We start from the raw sequence: 17,640 nt of genomic DNA on the forward strand, positions 1-17,640 counted from the left end.
AAGCAAAAAATCTCAGTATAAATAAAGAGATCACAAAAAAGAAAATGATGCACCAGCATATTACTTTTTAATGCTGGACAGATTTTACAAAACAATCAGGATTTTTTGTGTGTGTGTGTGTGTGTTTGTATTAATACTGTAAAAAACTGTGTTGAAAAATGCCGTGAGTCTATTTGCTTATTGACTGACTGTACAATGAGAGCACACGCACTCTGCTATCCTCAGACGTTGAAATGCCCTGGGGAGATAGGTGACAGCCTCCCATCAAGTCACGTCGTGCCCTCTTTGTGCTAGTAAGACATTTAATTTGGCCTGGCAAGTACAGTAAGCATTTAACCTAAGATTACATTAGCTGACATTGGAGGCCAACTGGCATAAGGGGACGTTATGGTACAGCAGTGGTAGTGCATTGGCAGCCTGTTGGCAGCTACGGACTACCTGCAGAGAGAAAAGTTATAACACATAAAGAGTTGAAATGAAACCAAGTGTTAGACAATGAAAAGTGTCTAGTGCAGTCACTGTCTGTACCTTACATACTGTGCTGTAATTTTTATCTTTAATTGTTTGGTTGATCGTTTTTTTCATGCTTCTGCCATTACTGCTGAACTCCCCTGTCACTCCTTTTCCTCCCCTGGACCAGTTGTCAACCAATCAGAATTTGCGCAATGCACAGCGTCATCCACATCAAGCAGCCGCAATTAGGATTTCGGAAGACTACACAAAGGAGCTGGTTTGCATAATCACAGTACCATAAATTAAGCAACACAAAGACACAGACTTTAGACCTCATACCACGTGCTATCATGTGAGCACAAGAGACAAAACAGAACAAACTGTACTTGTGCAAAATGTCCTATTTGTCAAAACCTTCCACCAGTTCGATTCATACAGGCTCTGGCACACACTCACGCACACACCCATGCACACAATAAAATTGCAAATTATGTCTTTACTTCTGTACAAACTACACAGTCATGTGCACACCCATACAAACATTTGCTACCTACATAACACATAAGTTAAGCAAAAAACAAATAAACTTGCAAATGTGTAACTATGTACAAGCACAAACACACTTGACAAGCCCTGTGTTGTCAAGCTGATGGTGGTCACAGGCCGTGAGGACTGATGAGCAAGATCTTGGCCGACATGCCCTGAAAGAAAGGATTTGTTGTCCTCCTTCATCACACCTACATCTTCTTTTACACTTGGCTTCTTTCACTCTTTTCATCCCTCGCTTCAGCCCTCTTTCCATTTTTCTTTCACCTTGCTGAGCACATATTTCAGTGCCGCAGGACCCTCAAAATCCCCCTCCATCCCCCACCCTTCATTCCACCCATCAAACGTGGGCACCAGCTTACGATGCCACCCTGTTGCCACCTACAAAACACAAACAAAACCTCCTTCCCTCATCTGTCCCCGAACAAAGAGCCCTCCCTCTCTCTTTTTTTTTCTGCACTGTCAGTCCTGTCCAGCTTTTCACTAACAATTAGCTGTGACGGGCTTCGCACTCATCAACTGTCGTGAGTTTAGCACCCAGTCATGAGGGGCCGTGACAGATCAAGCTAAGGCACCCTGACACCACTGGTGTGAAAGAAGATTCTAATTCCGGATAATTAGCTGACGAGAGCATGTAAGAGGACAGGGGGAGGAGGGGGAGGCGTGGGGGCTGAGGCGAAGTGGCAGTGCGTCGTAAGCACTTTCTGTCAACTTACTGTTGATCTCTATTCTCGCTGTCGCTCATCCATCCGTCTATTTCTATGTCTGTTTCTTTTCTCTCCCCTTCACCTGACCTCATTTACTGAAACCAGCGCCCTGAATTTCATGAGATGCTCAGTGCTTTATCATAATATACCTCCAGGTATTCCTAATTTATAGTATTAGTCATGGTGTGAAGACTGTGAGTTCAACTGTAGAATAAATCTGGGGAAATTAATGATAGCATTTTTTAATGAACGAGTACAGTTATAACCACAAAATAAGAAAACTTGTGTTAAATTTGTTCAGGTCCAAAAAGGATTAGTATCACTTAAAACTGTCTTTAATTTTAGTACTGTACTCACTATAAAGTTGGCTAGCACAGTGAATGACGTTGTTATCTGTTTGTAGCGTATTGCCGCTTCGAAAATCTGAAAGCAAATAGCCATGTGTTGGATGCACTGCTTTTTCCTGTCCTAGTCGTTACTGTAGCTGTGCTGAAGAAATAGTTTAGAGGATGATAAAAATACATAATAGTGAACTATTAAGGTCAGAAATAAATTACCCCAACAGACGTGTCACAAGATCATGATCTAGATAGACAGATAGATGAGAGGTTGTAATTACCTAATTTTAAAACGTGCTAATGTGATGATTCTTATTATGATACATACATCCTGAGAATTGACTGTACTTACTTTTTTAGATCACAGTCTGTATATATTTTTTTGCACTAGCTAATGTGCAAGGCAGAACAATGCAGTAAAAAAAATGCACATGCATGCAAATATGCCCCCTCAATGTCCTCATGTACTGGTACCACATAAATAGGCATGTAGGTACACACTCTCTCTCTCTCTTTCTCTCTCTCTCTCTCTCACACACACACACACACACACACACGCACACATTGCCAGATAGCCTAGTTATCTTGGAGGGAATCTTGACATAACGTTGGCCTAATGCAGAGTGACATTTGTGATGTCAGATTCTTTGCACTACCGGCTGGGTAGTTAATGGCTATTAGAGGCTGTGCAGACACTCTGATTGGTGTAGGAAGACAGTTTGACCCAATGTGTGTGTTTGTGTGCGAGTATGTGCGCGCCTCACTGACACCTTCGTGTGATAGCTGAAACAGTGACCCAACCAAGCCAGACACGAATCGTATCTGTGCATTTACCCCAAACTTTGGAAATCTACCTCACATGCCCGTGCTCTCTTGCCATATCAACACATTTGCTGCGTTAACCATCCATGAAGATCTACATATCAGACCATGACCCAAACAGTTTTAGCCCAGCACCGGGGCTTCTGTGTGCAGCATTTGGAGTGGGCCCATCCAACCATGGTCAAGGCGGGCCCCAACTATAGGTTTGAGCCAGACACAATGGGGAGGACTGATGATTTTGAAATGATATCTATTACTGTTAGTGACAGCAGTCCCAGACAGTATGTTTTGATGCTCGTAGAGACTGACAAGCTGAGCAGAGTGACACTGATGGCTGTGGGCACAAATCAGAATCGCTTTACCGCATCGGCAGCACCCCAGCGCCGCTATGCTCTCCCTAACCCCGGCGCCAACCCTCTGCCCTCTGCTACCTTCTCAAACCGTGGGTGAGAAGTACAGAGAAAAATCTGGAAAGGTAGGGGGGCAAGAGAAACAAACAAAACATGTACTACAGAGAAGGAAAACAAGTTGAATATTAGTATTAAATAAAAAAGAAGTGTGAATTTTTTAGAAAAGGCATTAAACAATGAGAATATCTGTGCAATCGTATTTACCACTAGGTTCTGATATTTTTCATTTCTCTGTCAATGAAGTTTGTTTTTGGAGAGAGAATGAATAAAAAATATTACTGGGGTGAGATGAGAACAAGATAAAGAGCAAGAATAAAGAAAGCACGAAGGAGGAAAACAGAACTGTCAAGATGTGGAGCAAACTTCCTTAATGCTTTAAAAATGAGGCACGCTACTGGAATGGATTCCCAAGCGGATTGGGAAAAAAAACTTGTTAATCTAGGATGTGTTGACATTTCTCTGGCTTGAAGCGCTTCCATTTCCACCTATAATTGAAAACATCTTAAAAAACAAAGAAAATGGATCTCTCTTTCTTACATGTCCACCCAGAAATCAATTTAAAAGTTTGTAAAGTGAAGCCCACTTTTCTTTAAAAAAAAAAGAAAAGTGCCAATTGATTGTAGCAGAAGGTCAGAGAAGCATTCACTGATCATGCTGTGTGTCGTGTGTGGCTTGCTTTCAAGATTTTAAGAAGATTTAAAAACTAATCATGACACATAAGTAAGAACACTAAATACGTAAATGCACGTCCATGCTAACACCAAAAAACAACAGACACTGGTGCACATAGCCAGAGATGGTGAGCAGGCGGTGTTTCTCTGTGTGTCAGACACACCAGCGTGTGGCTCCTGAACCGTAGAAGGGAAATGTAGTAGTGCCCACTCAGCTGAAAGGCCTCTGGCCACCATGCCATCACAATCTCTTCAGCACTTCGGGACCCCCGCCGCTCGCTGCATCTCCCTTTCCCTTTCTGCCTCTCGCCTCTCCCCCAACCCGCGTTTATTTCTGTCAGCTTCCATATTCTTGTCTTCACAGCGCGTTTGCCCATACTCACAAGACATTTCTAGTCCGTGCAGGCGAGGCGCTGCCGTCGACTGTGGGGACCCCTGGTAAGATGGTAAACAGGCACACCAGCTTCTGCAGGCAGGCTCCCCAGTTGTACACAGGGCCTGGGGACACGTCGGAGTCAGACTTTCCTCTTATCCTTATTCTCTACAGGGACGATCAGTAGGCCTGTTAAGGTCCTGGTGTGACACCGCCTGTCCCATAAGATACACCAACGCAGGCAACCGGCTCTTACCCTGCAGTCCTACGGCCTCCATATGCACACATCACTGCAATAAGGGTCCTTCAGTGAAGGCCCCAGCTTTCCTGATTTCAGGGATATTATCTGAAAAGATTGTCGCCAGTGGATAACAACAAAAGGTCATAGCAGCATTCACTGATCATGACCATGATGAACACAATATGATCAGAGAGCAGCATTTGTGGACTGAGAGCTGCAACCTATTAAAAGTAAATATGTGGTTAAGTATTTAAAGGAGTTTATGTCAGGACTGTTCCAATACCCCTGTGAATGAGCGGTAAATACAGGCTACATTCAGCATTCTGCAATCAACGTGCAGATTGTGCTTCGTTTTTAGAGAAGTCAGTGAAAACGTACTATAAGTATAATATCCGGCACAAATTAATAACAGAGTCAAATTGTCCCATCCTATAAACAGGTTATCATGACTCAACATGAAATAATGATTGCTAGCCTTCATAATTTACAAGCTGAATGTAAACTGAATCTTCCTTTATTAAGTTTTGAACACATAGTCAGAAGGCTTGCCTCAGCATGAATTAGCTGTCATTCTTTGACATGAGCAATCCAATCACATGTAGCTCTCTGATGGAGAGATGAATTCTTGCTATAATTCAGAGTTCTTACAGAAACTCTGCAGCCTCAGCTTGGGGTTGTCGCGACCTAACCGTGTTGTTGTTAATTAGATAGGACCTGAATCACTGAGGTCAAGGTACAAAGAGGGAGAAAGCACAATGAACATGTGATTCATATGGAAGTAAAAGAAAGGGAATGCAGGGAAAGGGGTTGAGAAAGAATTGTAAAATGAAGCTGTAAGAATGAAGAATGAATAAAAAAACATGACCAGAAAAGTAATCACCATCAAGTCTTAAATCTATTTTTTCCCCCATCATGCTCCTTTAGTGCGCTTTTTAAACGGCCCAGTTTTATTTGTACAGCTTCCTGACAGCCTTCTTTCTGATGAACTACCCTTTAATGAGATGAGCAAGGAGGAGGGCTTCAAGAATTGATGGCTGTCATTCTTGTAGGTTGCCTCCTGCTCCTGCCTCTGTACACTAGTTAGGGGTGGTAAAGCCCATATATATAATGATCAATCCCAGTACACTGATTTACAGTGTTGACCCTTGACAATTGTCTCAATGGAGAAACATAGGTCCACTCTATACCAGGGACATGTTGTTAATCCCTTCATTAGACTTTATGTAGTGTACTTACTATATGTATGATGACAGATGGATACAGAAAGATGCAAAATTTAATAGGAAAATGAACTATTTATTTTCAATTAAAAACCAACACAACTTGACTCTGAAAGTAAACTAGTGCTGAAAAGTAAAGATATGTGGATGTCTGGAACAAGGATAAAATAGATGTTTGTATAGTTTGAAATTACTGATCCTCATGCAGAATTTAGTCCTCCATAAATATCTTCCTCTGCTTCTAAAATTTTAAGAAATTTAGCATTAAAAAACAAAAATTTGACAATAAATAGACTAGAACTGCAATTTCTACTGAGCTAAGTGGAGCAAGTTCATCACTAGGGTCAGATTTACTTAACAGGGCGAAATAGCATCTGAGCTCAATCCCCAAATACTCCTCTTTGGTTTGATTAGTTTTATGAGTGATTTACAAAAGTGGTGCTGTTTTCTAAACACAGGCACAGGCAGTTCATTTCAATGTCAAATCCCAAAAAATAAGACGCTTTTGTGTGTGTGTGTGTGTGTGTGTGTGTGTGTGTGTGTGTGTGTGTGCTAAATATCGACATAGTTAGCAGTAAATTGCGTCCTTATATTTTGCTCCTTGGAACTCCCAAAAACTTCCCACCTCTTATGCACAAAGTCTGTCTGTGCTGGTGCAGCATGTCAGTAAATCTGGCCTCTTGAGTCCAAAAGTCACCGCTGGTGGGCTGCTCCAGAAGGACAGATGGACTCAGGTGACAACTTGTGTCTCTCCCTCCGTAAGGCCGAAATGTAGACCTCCACAGCCTCCCCACAGCCAGTGTTTTCTGGCAGGTCATAAAAGATAATTGTGTTGCCTGGGCTTTTTAAGGGTTAGCCAACGAGAGCTCCGGGGTGGCCAAGAGAACTTAATGTGTGCTTACCATGACATAGAGACAGTGAGGCCCTACGTCTACACCAAAAGGACAGATAAGACATCAATCTGCATCATCTCTCCAATTTTAAGAAAGAAGGACAGGAAGGATGAAAGAACGGGAGGGGCCTTTTGATTGTTAGTTTCGGGCATGCACCATAACTATGCATTGAAGAAGTGTGTGTTTGTGTGTGTGTGTAGGTGTCTAGGTGTGTGTGTGTGTATTCCGACCTATGTGGGAATGTGTTTCTGTGTGTGTGGGCCATGACAGACCCAGACCTAGCAATCTACAGGGAGTCGTTGCCCTGTAGCCCCAACCCTGCTATAACTTCATTAGGTGCAGGTAATAGCACTGTAGTCCAGGAGCTCATAACATGGAGCCAGAGGCCCATCGGCTACCCGCCGGCCCAGCCCACACAGATACACTAGTGGTATTTCTCTGCCTAATCTTTGGCTATATGAGCAGAAGTATCATTTAGTGAGGAGCCTATATAACCTAATATGATATTGCTACTTGAAAGTTGGAAAAACTCACAATTTTTGAACAACACAGACATTACACAAGTCGATTCTCTCTATAAGTCTGCTGTGAAATGTGAATAAAGGCTAAGAGCAAATGACAGAAAAAAGCCATTGATTTTTAAAGTCTTCACAAATCCATATCTTTTCACACCACTGATGTAATAAAGCCAGGCCAAATGCGGTCCAAATTCTGCTGACAGCTAGGTTGTGGTTACTGCTTTGTTGCAGTCAATGAGAGAATGAGCAAAAATGTGCTGCTTCTTCAAAAATAATATATTAAACTCCTGGATAAAGCAACATAATCTTAAAATGTTGCACCCTAAGGTGTAACAATCGATTCCAAGTGGAAAGGATTAAATTACATTATGTCATTGTCTGTAGCCTATTGTTTTGGAAGTTGTCACTCACCCTTGGTGATCTGCCAGCTGGAAACAATGCCAGAAAAGAAGAAAGACTTGTTGTATAACAGCAGCATATTTATATAAGTCACAGGGTCACTTACATACTAGATCAGTAGATCATACGGAGACTTGAAAATGTTTTCCTCCCATTTATAAGCTCTCCATTTTTTTCAGTCCATTTAGGGCCAAACAACTAAATTCATATTAGCTTAGTAACAATAAGTGAAACTAAAACTCGATTTAAATTTCAAACTATATTATATGTAATGCCTTAAATGGGTCCAAATAAAAGATATCCAGTACAGACTAAGGACCGACAGGGCTACCATCAACTACATTTTAGTGTGTGTATTGAAAGGCATGCCTTATTTGAATAATCAGCCTGGTCATATACCGCAACACACAAACACACACACACAGACACACACACACACTGATGTGAAGGAGCCCCTAGTTTATTTATTTGCCATGTGTCTGAACTTCCCTGTCTTGATGTTGTTGTGTTGTAAGTGAGTCAGAAAGGGGCCCCTAATTAAATCACGAGCTCTCCTGTTGGATTGAGACTATCCCATAGATCTATGGTAATACACAGCCTGGGGTGGAGGACAATTCCATTAGTGTAAGACAGGGGCTGTGGCTGATAGCGCTACAGATAGGGCCCCTTCCTTACTACAATACCTCTTGGCTGACTGGCCGTTTTCCTGTTTAGCCTCAAGTTTTATAGCGCTAATCAGCAGCGGTTGCCTAAATCAGAATACATCTGCCCCTCGCACTTGAGTGCTAGACATACAACGATGTAACGTCAACGGGCTCTAAGTACCTCGCTCTCAAGGGCACCGGAAATGAGGGGGCTAAGGGGCCACTGAAAGACATTGGCACCATCTCTTTATGCGGGCAGCCGATGTGCTGCTGCAAGGCAGTTGTGTCTCTTTATAATCGTCACACAATACATGCACCATTTAAGAAGATTTCAAGCTTTTTCTATGCCATTTCATGCTGATTTGTTCCCACTGTGAAAAGATCCCCCTAAACTGCCAAAACAGACAAGAAAAAAATCCACACTGGCAAATTGTCAGTGCTGATTTACGCGGTAGAGCACGCGGCCTTCATAAGGTCAAGAGTATGGTCCGTGGTCCCGGCTTCCCTTTGTGTCAATTGCTTTTTGATCCCACAGCTGTTGCGATAATATGATGTTCTTGCAGGTTCGTCTCTGTATCACAGTGAGAATACATAAGAAGAGCAGCATGAGAGGATGTTTTCATGAAATGATGATCTTATTGTGTTTCTATTCCAGAACCTGTGTTAAGAATATTGTATTCAAAATGGTGATTGGCAAACTAAAATACTGTAGTTGAGTACACAGCTTTTTTTCTGCACAGTGGACTGTTTTTTGTGCCCTTACTTTTAGTTTTACCTCCCTGTGCACTGTGTTAGATTATCTGGCAGTGTTGTCATATTTACATGTGTTTTGATCATTTGAGTGTTTTGTGTTTCTTGCCCTGACTTTCAAACATCGCATCTCACATCTCAGCAGCCACATTGGTGAATATAATAAAGAATGGAAATGATAGCAAAACCTGTGACCTATTTTGAAAGTCAAATTGTTGCTTTTATTGCATTTATCAACATTCAGGGAGTGTAAAACATGCACGGACTACACTGTATATGCAGTTTTGAGCCACTGCTCATATTTATTTAGCTAATCTTCACAAAGTTATTCCACATGAGGGAACAAAAATAGGATAGGCTTTGGTAAAGCCTGTGATGAAAGCCCGCCACTCTTGTTTTTATTGTCCACTCTCCACCAGGCAGAGTGTTGTGGGAACTCTAGAGACTTGTGGCTGCTGTTTGATCACACTATAGGAGTCTGACCTGTCACTAAGTGGTGGCAAACATGGCCCACACACAGAGCAGCGAGGCTCTATGCATTCATATGTGTGCATGTGTTTCCCACACACAGTGCCACATACCTCACTAGAGCAGGCAGGTCATAACGTGTCAGGGTGTTGAGGATTCATAATGGCCATTTAGCCTTCAACAGCTAATATCAGCACTGCTGATTTACAAGGAATTGAGTTGTTCAGTCTCTGCGCTCGGAGCTGCTTCCATCACACCTGTTTGATATTAGCTGGTGTGAACATAGAACACCCAAATGTACAAACACATACAATGATTTATACAAAAACAATGTTGCATACATTTTCCCAAGACTGGACTTCATACCAGCGTATAAGATACACCCAAACATGTGGCAGCACGGCAATGGCTCTGATAACCAGCTGTCTGCAGCCAGGCAGAGTGGCAAGGGACCGCAGGGAGCCACTGAAACTCCAGGGACTATGACAGAAGCATGATGACAAGTGATGACGACGCCCCCCCTCATGCATGTGTCCCTAAACTGCATAGGACAGCACCCTCAGCAACAAGAAAGAGGGAGATCACGCACCATGCTAAGCTAATAGCCATGATATGCTCTGTTCAAGTCAGCTCTGATAGAGGGTCGACCCGTGATCACTGTTGATAGGCGAACAATGTGACTCGTGCATGTCGGATTGCATATAAGAAAATGGCAACTTGTCCCTCGAATAGTGTCTGAATTTGGCAATGAAACCCAGAAAAGAAATGTTGAAGAAACTCCTGAGCTTAGAAAAAATCTGCAGTTGCTTCTGGCTATACAAATACATTTTGTTTTTGCAACACAAAGAAAGTGGTCCCTATCCAGAAAGATGCTTTAATGCCGTTTCAGAAGCAACATCTAGAAAGACAAATACATTTTTACTTGCACTGCACATGTGTCTGTATTACTTGTATAAAATACTGTAGACTAAGGATAGCAACTAAGTCCAGAGATTTCGTTGGTGGGACTGATGAAAATATTGAACTTTTACTGAAAATTGCAGAGAAATGTAAGTGTAATCTGTCACTGTGGCAATGGGTCAGGAGTTTCCAGTTATGTACTGACTTGGCTATAATGTTTGACTGTTTAATGTTTACTTTTTGTGACTGTTAACACCCGACCAGCATATCGTCTGCACCATCGTATTTAAATGTGTCTGTGCCTGACCGTCTGGACTAAAACACAGCTCCATACTTTTAAAACTGGTTTAGGGCTTTTCCAAAAGTTTCCATTTTAGGGCCTAAATTGTGGAGTAGTGTAAAGTGCAACCTTAACAAGGGTTAAACTTCTGCAACTGCAGGATTTGACCTCAAATTCACCCACAAAAAGTTTCAGAAATATCACTCGAGTGCTAATGGACACTGTGTTTGGTGTTTGTTAAATCTATTTGGTGCAGAGCCATTGTGCAAACAGCGTGCGCACAGAGGTTTGACTAGACACACACATACAAAAGCTCAATTTTGGCTCTTCAAGCTTCGGCTCTTTGCACACAAACATACACACTCGCTTGCCCCTGTGAACCAACTGGAGACCAGAGAGACATTGACATGACCCAGATAATAGGCCCAAAGTCTTGCCTCCACAATTTGATCAATTTGCAGTTTCCTCACAATCGCAGGCACCGTGCTGTCCCCCGCAGCTACTGTGTAGCCCCCCTCCCGACACACACACACTCAGCCATGCAGACACATCACTGCTCGCCACAGCAAGATGCTCTGCTTTTCTCCCCTTTTCCCCCCAAATCACCGCTAAGCCTGCCTGATGCCTGCTGCTTGGACACAAACGTCCTCTTGCTCCTGTCATCTCTAAGCAAGCACAGACAGGAGGGAAAAAGCCTGACAGTTTGTCTTGTACCATATGCCACGTGGCAGCAAAGCCCAACTGATATGGTCAGAGTTTGGGCCACAGCCAAGGGCTCTTTAAAAAAAAATCTATTTTATTTTGTTCTTTCTTGCATGTGCTTGAATCTTGGGTGAAAATGTGGAATAAAAAAACATCACTGTATGGCCATCACAAGGTTGGATTTTTTTGGACAAATAGGTTCAGGAACTGATTTTTTTTTCTTTTTTTTTAGCACTATTCCAGTAATACCACTGCAAGAGCCTCTTCCTTGCTCGTGTGAGAGCTGCCTTGCAGAGGAAACTCCCCAAGAAGAAAAATAAGATGTCTTATTGTCATTATCCCCTCCTTCCTTTCCTTGCCTGGAGAGATGTTAGTCTTCAGCCTCTCAATCAAGAAGTCACCTATGAGGTCTTTCTCCACACAGCACCGGGACTGGAATTTGAGCAACACTGTCAGTGTGTGGTATGCTTGGTGAAGGCAAATTTGTTACTGGTGGTGTTTTTGACCTTTGAGGTAGCCTCGCGTCAATCATTATCCTCAGAGCAGAACGGCAGGTCAGAAACCCTCCAGCTACCTACAGATTTACAGAAAGTAAGGCTCCTACTCACAGCCAGAAGGGCTATAAGAAATATATGTGTGAAAGTATTAGGGAGATTAAGTATTTATTAGATTTTAAGTATAGATTTTTTTTATTTTTTAACATTAAACATTACTAAACTTTTTTTCTTTTCAAACAACAAAACAAGATATAAACTAAATCAGGGAAATACTGCCGTCATAATATGTTTTCCAACAAAAGGCCTTCACTGTCTTCTTTTTTATTTTGTACTTATTTTGAAAGAACAGACACCAAAGACGTGCAACAAGAATGATTACACTTGACAGTGAAGGAAAAAAATGGGTTTTTTTTCCAGATATTTTATTCAACAACGTTTCCTTTTTCTATTTATTTAAATGATTTTTGTTTTGTTTTGTGAATAGTACAGGCACTAGCTCAATCAACGTACCAACATGTGTCTGTTTAACTTTAATAGTGTCAGGGTAATCTCAGTTCAGGACTGAAATGTAAACTTTTTGTTCTTTACCTCATCATTCTAACCATTCCAATATTTATATATATCTTCAAGAATGTCAAATCTTTAACTTGTCAATTTTCCAGGCTCCAGTGCTTCCACGGAGAAATGTGCTGTAGTGTGAAGTGGCTGTCAGTCACCACCTCCGTGATGTGTCACTCTTTGAAGCAGCAAAGCCTAGAACTGGGACAAAGTGGTCACCATTTTCGCTCCGATGGTTCCTTTTCCGCCTTCGTCGGGGCTGTTGCAAGAAGGTGGAAACCAGGAGTTGATGAAAGAAATGACAGGTGAGTGACAGACGCCTTGAGAAACAAGGAGGGGAGGGGTGGGTGAGGATAGCGGCGTGCTAGCCAACGAGGAATAGTGCCACAGGTGAAAAGGTGCCAGAGCAGTAAGACTGACGCACCTTGATGGCGCTGGCAGGCAGAGGTGACACAGGTGAGGGGCACCTTTGGGGAAGCTTGCAGGCTCCTCACAGCTGCTTCTCTTTGCCCCTGTCAGACAGATGCACAGAGAAGCACCCTTACACCGGAGACAACGCAATCATGTGTGTTCATTTGCGCAAATATGCTCACACTCAGAGTTTTATAATGCCAAGATTAAACAGAATAAGGAAACACAACACACAACAGTACAGAAAGCTAAAGCATTTATTTCTTAACATAGCAGTTTATCAAAAGGCTCTCCACAAACCGAGACACTGTAATATCTTCTGTTGTAAAAAAAAAATGAACTTTTGCTTGCATGAAGACATAACTGTGTGACCTTTTAGCAGACACATTATAGATAATTAACCTCAAAATCAGTGATTGACTGCTGATCGGATTCTACCACGTCTTTATTATCTTTACTGCTCCTTGTTTCCCCTGTTACGCTCACAAGTTAATAACAGGTGCCTTCATAACAGGTCACTTAGCATGTCACCCTCTTCTTCCTTTTAAATCTCCATTTCCCCCTCGTTCTACACCCATTCTAATTACATTTTATTTTCATTTACCTCCAGATAACCCTAACATTAAGCACTTTTGGACTGCTTTCTAATGAATCAACTAATGTGGAGCCAGCGGATGACCCTGATGTGACCATTACGTTGTATGGAAATTAATGTATTTCCTCTCACTAAATTGTGCCATTGCTTTTGCTGACCTGTAATAACATATCCCACATAAGCCATATCAAAGCAACACGTCATGGGTATCAGTTTTACAGCATCGAGATGTGTCTGTTGTCCCATCTTCCTTCCCTTACACCAAACCGGTGGATGGCTGCCCCTCCCTGAGCCTGGTTGTTCTGATGGTTTCTTCCTGTTAAAAGGATTTTTTCTTTCCCACTGTTGCCAAGCGCTTGCTCATCTATTGTTGTGAATTTCCCTGCATTGTAGGGTCTTTACCTTATAATATAAAGCACCTCTAGGTGACTGTTGTTGTGATTCAGTGCTATCAGTGGTGGCTTGTCAATCGAGGGTTTTAGGATCATGTGTTAAATTCTTGCGAATGATATAATTATGTATCGACCTTGTTGTACAGACGCCTTGTATGGACGAGACTATGGACGGGCCAACGGTTTTTCAGTCACTCAAGGTTCTGAGGCTCAGTTTCAACTGGAGCTTGGAATTTGCCCCTCAGAGTGTAATTTTGTGCATCCCTGACCAGTCGATATGGATTAACTACCTTCTTTAAGAATTTGATTGGACAGTTCAGCATCATTCACACATTCACACGTCGTCACAGTGCAGGCACCCTTGTCTTGGTATTCACTCGTTAGCTAGCTTTTGACCGAGGATGGCTGCTGAAACAGTAAAGTTAAATTCCATTAATACAGGCCACTTGACCCTTCATTTGATTTGTGTAGATATTTGTGTTTTAAAAGGTTTAAGAAACATTAAAGTGCTTGTGTTGGGTGAAAATTAGTGGATTTTTTTTCCCTGACGTGTAAGATGCTTTAAATGTTTGACTCGTCAGACTGAACTGCCAATCAGAAATACACACATTGATTTTACACTGCTTTAAACACTAGAAAACTTTAAATATTACCACTCTTTTAATCCTAACTTTTGTTCTAAAGGTATTTATATGGTGATTGGAATTCAGCAGCTTAACTGTACCATCCAATTATTACGTCAATCATCACTGATTTAATGGGCTTAAGAAAATAAAATGTAATGAATGGGTCTGCATCAACAATAGACGACATTCTAACAGCATCTAAAAACAATAATGCTTTTTTCCATTGCAGACGAAATATGAATTAATCAGAAGTGTGATATTTTATTCAGGGGCCCTCAGTGCCAAGCGAGGCACCCATCTGTCTCTCATCTCGCCAGTCAGCCATGTCATGTGGGACCTAAGTGAAAGAGAAAGAGAGCCTCTCTGATTGCCTGCCACCCAGCTCTTTGCTGCTGTTCAGTGTCACTGCCACTCACTCGCAGTTCTGATGTGTTCGTTCCTCTCCACCTCCATTACCGTCACTCTTGGTCGACGCGCTTGCAAATGGAAAAGCATACAGACTTTCAAAACAGAGTAAAGAGAAACGCTTCATTTATGTTTTAGGTGTACATGGACACTTGGAAGGCAGAACAAGAATGATATTCCGCCTTAACGTTGGCTTGCATTAACAAATATGTTTTTGAATTTCAGCATTGAGTTGTTATTCAGGTACCCTGAAAATCTAGTCTACAACTAACATGGTGCAGTTGTCATCTGAGCGAGCTTGCTTATAGGCCCCAACATTAGTGAATGGAGATGTTTCAAGCAGGCAGAGAGACAAGGTGGATAAGAGGTCAGCATTCTAAAGGGGTGACCAATTGGATCATGACCCATGAGGGACAGATATGGGCAAGGGATTTAGTCTCAAAGGTCGCACTGAGGTCAAGGAGTGTCTTGCATTCCAGTCTCCTAATCCTTTCCCTGCAGTCTGGAAGGCTGGCCTTCGCTGCTCTACACATGCATGCCCGCACACACATAAATGTCTACAACTCTCACTCTGCTTTGAATCGCTGTGCCCCTCGTACATTCAAACACAGGTTGTGGTGAAAGATTGGATAAAGGGACTTAAAATAAACGTCCACCTCCAAGTCTGGAGAAAGCACTGGCTTTGGGTGCTGTCCCCACTCAATTCCCTGACCTTCCACTTATCCGCCCACCTCCTACTAGGCCATCGAGTTTCCCCCATGCTGAGCCACCAGAGCGCCGAGGATGTAAGTAATTTGTCAGGGCGACCTAACCCCCACTTTTCATGCTTGTGTGTGTCAGCAGACAGGCATGTGTATGCATCAGGGGCTTTCTCTAGGAATCTCCCAGACTGTGTCGCCAGTCCAGGCAGTCCCAGACAAGTCATTGTCAATGGCTGCGTAAGCAGTGATCATTCTAGGAGCGATATATTGAAACTGGGGCAACCTGACCATGGCAATCTGAGCCATACATCAAGCAAGAAGTGACATGCGTGCCACTCAAAACTGTGCAGCATTTGTGGCTCCTCCCTTGGACACTTTTATGTTTCTTCCACACAGGGCATACAGTGAGTACTACATACCCCAGATGATTTTGTAAACCGAACCTGTCGACATTTACTCTGCAAATCCCACCACACACACAAAACACACAAACATGGTGACAGAATTGCTCCATCTGTGGCTTGGACTGCATGAAACACCGCAGTTTGTGTGTAGCAAAGAACACCAAGCATCAGCCTCCTACTGTTTGTGTTGGACTAGCCCTCCTGCTGGGCCTTCAGTAGTACTCCCCGCACCCCCTCCCTCACTTCCTATCCCACTACGCTATACCAAACAGAGCCAAATAAAACACAGGCTAACATAATGTAGCAGCATGTCAGTGGTGGGCCCTGGAGGAAGAGTGAAACTTGAGCCACTCTGTACCAGCCATTAGGACAAGAGTTAAAGCAGCTACGATTTCTTCCTACCCATACAGCCCTTATGTTGTCCACTGCAAGGCCTGTGTGTGTGTATGTGTGTGTGCGTGTGTGCATGCATGTGCTAGCAGCAGATTGAATGATGTATCCTGTGTGACTGTGGTGTGCTCAGTGGGTCAGAGTGAAGTCCCAGCAGGGGACTACTGCTCCCTTGGCCCTCTGGCCACTGCACTTCATCAATCTCTCCAATGGGAAAAGCCTGCCACTGGATCTCAAGACTTTTACATACATGATGCAGTTCACACAAAGATAAAGCAAAAGCAGGTAAACCAAAAAAACACTTTTGTAAAAAAAAAATGGGCAGAATCTCAGGTACATGATTTAGGTTTTGAGCATCTAGCAAACAATAAGGATGTTTGTATTTGGTAATATTTAAAGAAAGGCTTTTTATTCAGTGGTCATTTTGAGCAAAAACTATCAGCATGGCATCTTATAACCATTTATTCCCAGGTCACTTGATAGAACTGAAACTAAATTCAAATTTTATCACAATGTTAGTTCTTTTATCTTCTCTTAAGCTTCCATGTACTTTTAAATGTATTAGCAGGGGGATGTTTTGTTCAATTTTTTGAAAGCTTTTTGGTCATTTTAAGCAGCTTTGTGTTGAAATTGAATATTTTACATTTTTGATTTTCAACATGCTATGCTAATTCTTCCACAGTCTGTAGGAGTACATGTATTGCATGGAAGGTGTGTTGGACAGGGATTCTGGAACTGGATCCCATAACTGGTCGGAATGACACTGATGAGGTGACGGCTGATGAATGCCGTATTTAGGTCTAACTCTTCTCACGGTAAGATATACATTTGACTGCTTGCGGCACTGGCAAAATCCCAGTTGTGTTATGCCGCACATAACGCTAATGGAACAAATTAAAAAGACTTACGACCCACTGAAATTGTCGTCTGGTTTTGTTCTTATCAGTGGTGAGAATTTCTATAGCAGGTAGATTCCTGTTGGGATCTCTTGGGCCTGTAGACAGAGTTAAAAGGAAGCATGAGCACACATGGGCGTATGTAAAGGCACACAATCTGGCACAGTTCCTGGCTTCAGATGTGGGCTGGGTACACAGATTCAGGGAAGGTGAGACATAGCAAACCTGTTTTTGTCTTGGTGATGATTCTTAAACTTGTAGGGAATTTCTCATGGCTGAGCAGGAAACAGGGATCTCCGCTCACCCCTTCACTGAGTTCTCTGAATTCTATGTGGAAGCCTCTAAACGTGAATCAGATTTGCCAGCCGTGTAGGCTATGCTATGCTATTTTTGTCAAGTAAGAGGAGGCAAACTAAGCTGTGTTTCTAGT

The 17,640-nt window shown here is 42.4% G+C and overlaps 1 long non-coding RNA gene across 1 annotated transcript; it reads right to left on the reverse strand.

Moving 5' to 3' along the window:
* Positions 1-12,834: 12,834 nt before the first annotated feature.
* On the reverse strand, positions 12,835-17,311 carry LOC112847549 (uncharacterized). The gene is made up of 3 exons (XR_003221141.1): positions 17,223-17,311; positions 14,831-14,890; positions 12,835-12,902 (listed from the first exon to the last, which is right to left on the reverse strand). It is a non-coding gene; the product is annotated as an uncharacterized LOC112847549 (long non-coding RNA).
* Positions 17,312-17,640: the final 329 nt, after the last annotated feature.

This window comes from Oreochromis niloticus, linkage group LG7, assembly GCF_001858045.2.
Source record: "Oreochromis niloticus isolate F11D_XX linkage group LG7, O_niloticus_UMD_NMBU, whole genome shotgun sequence".
Taxonomy (NCBI): Eukaryota; Metazoa; Chordata; class Actinopteri; order Cichliformes; family Cichlidae; genus Oreochromis; species Oreochromis niloticus.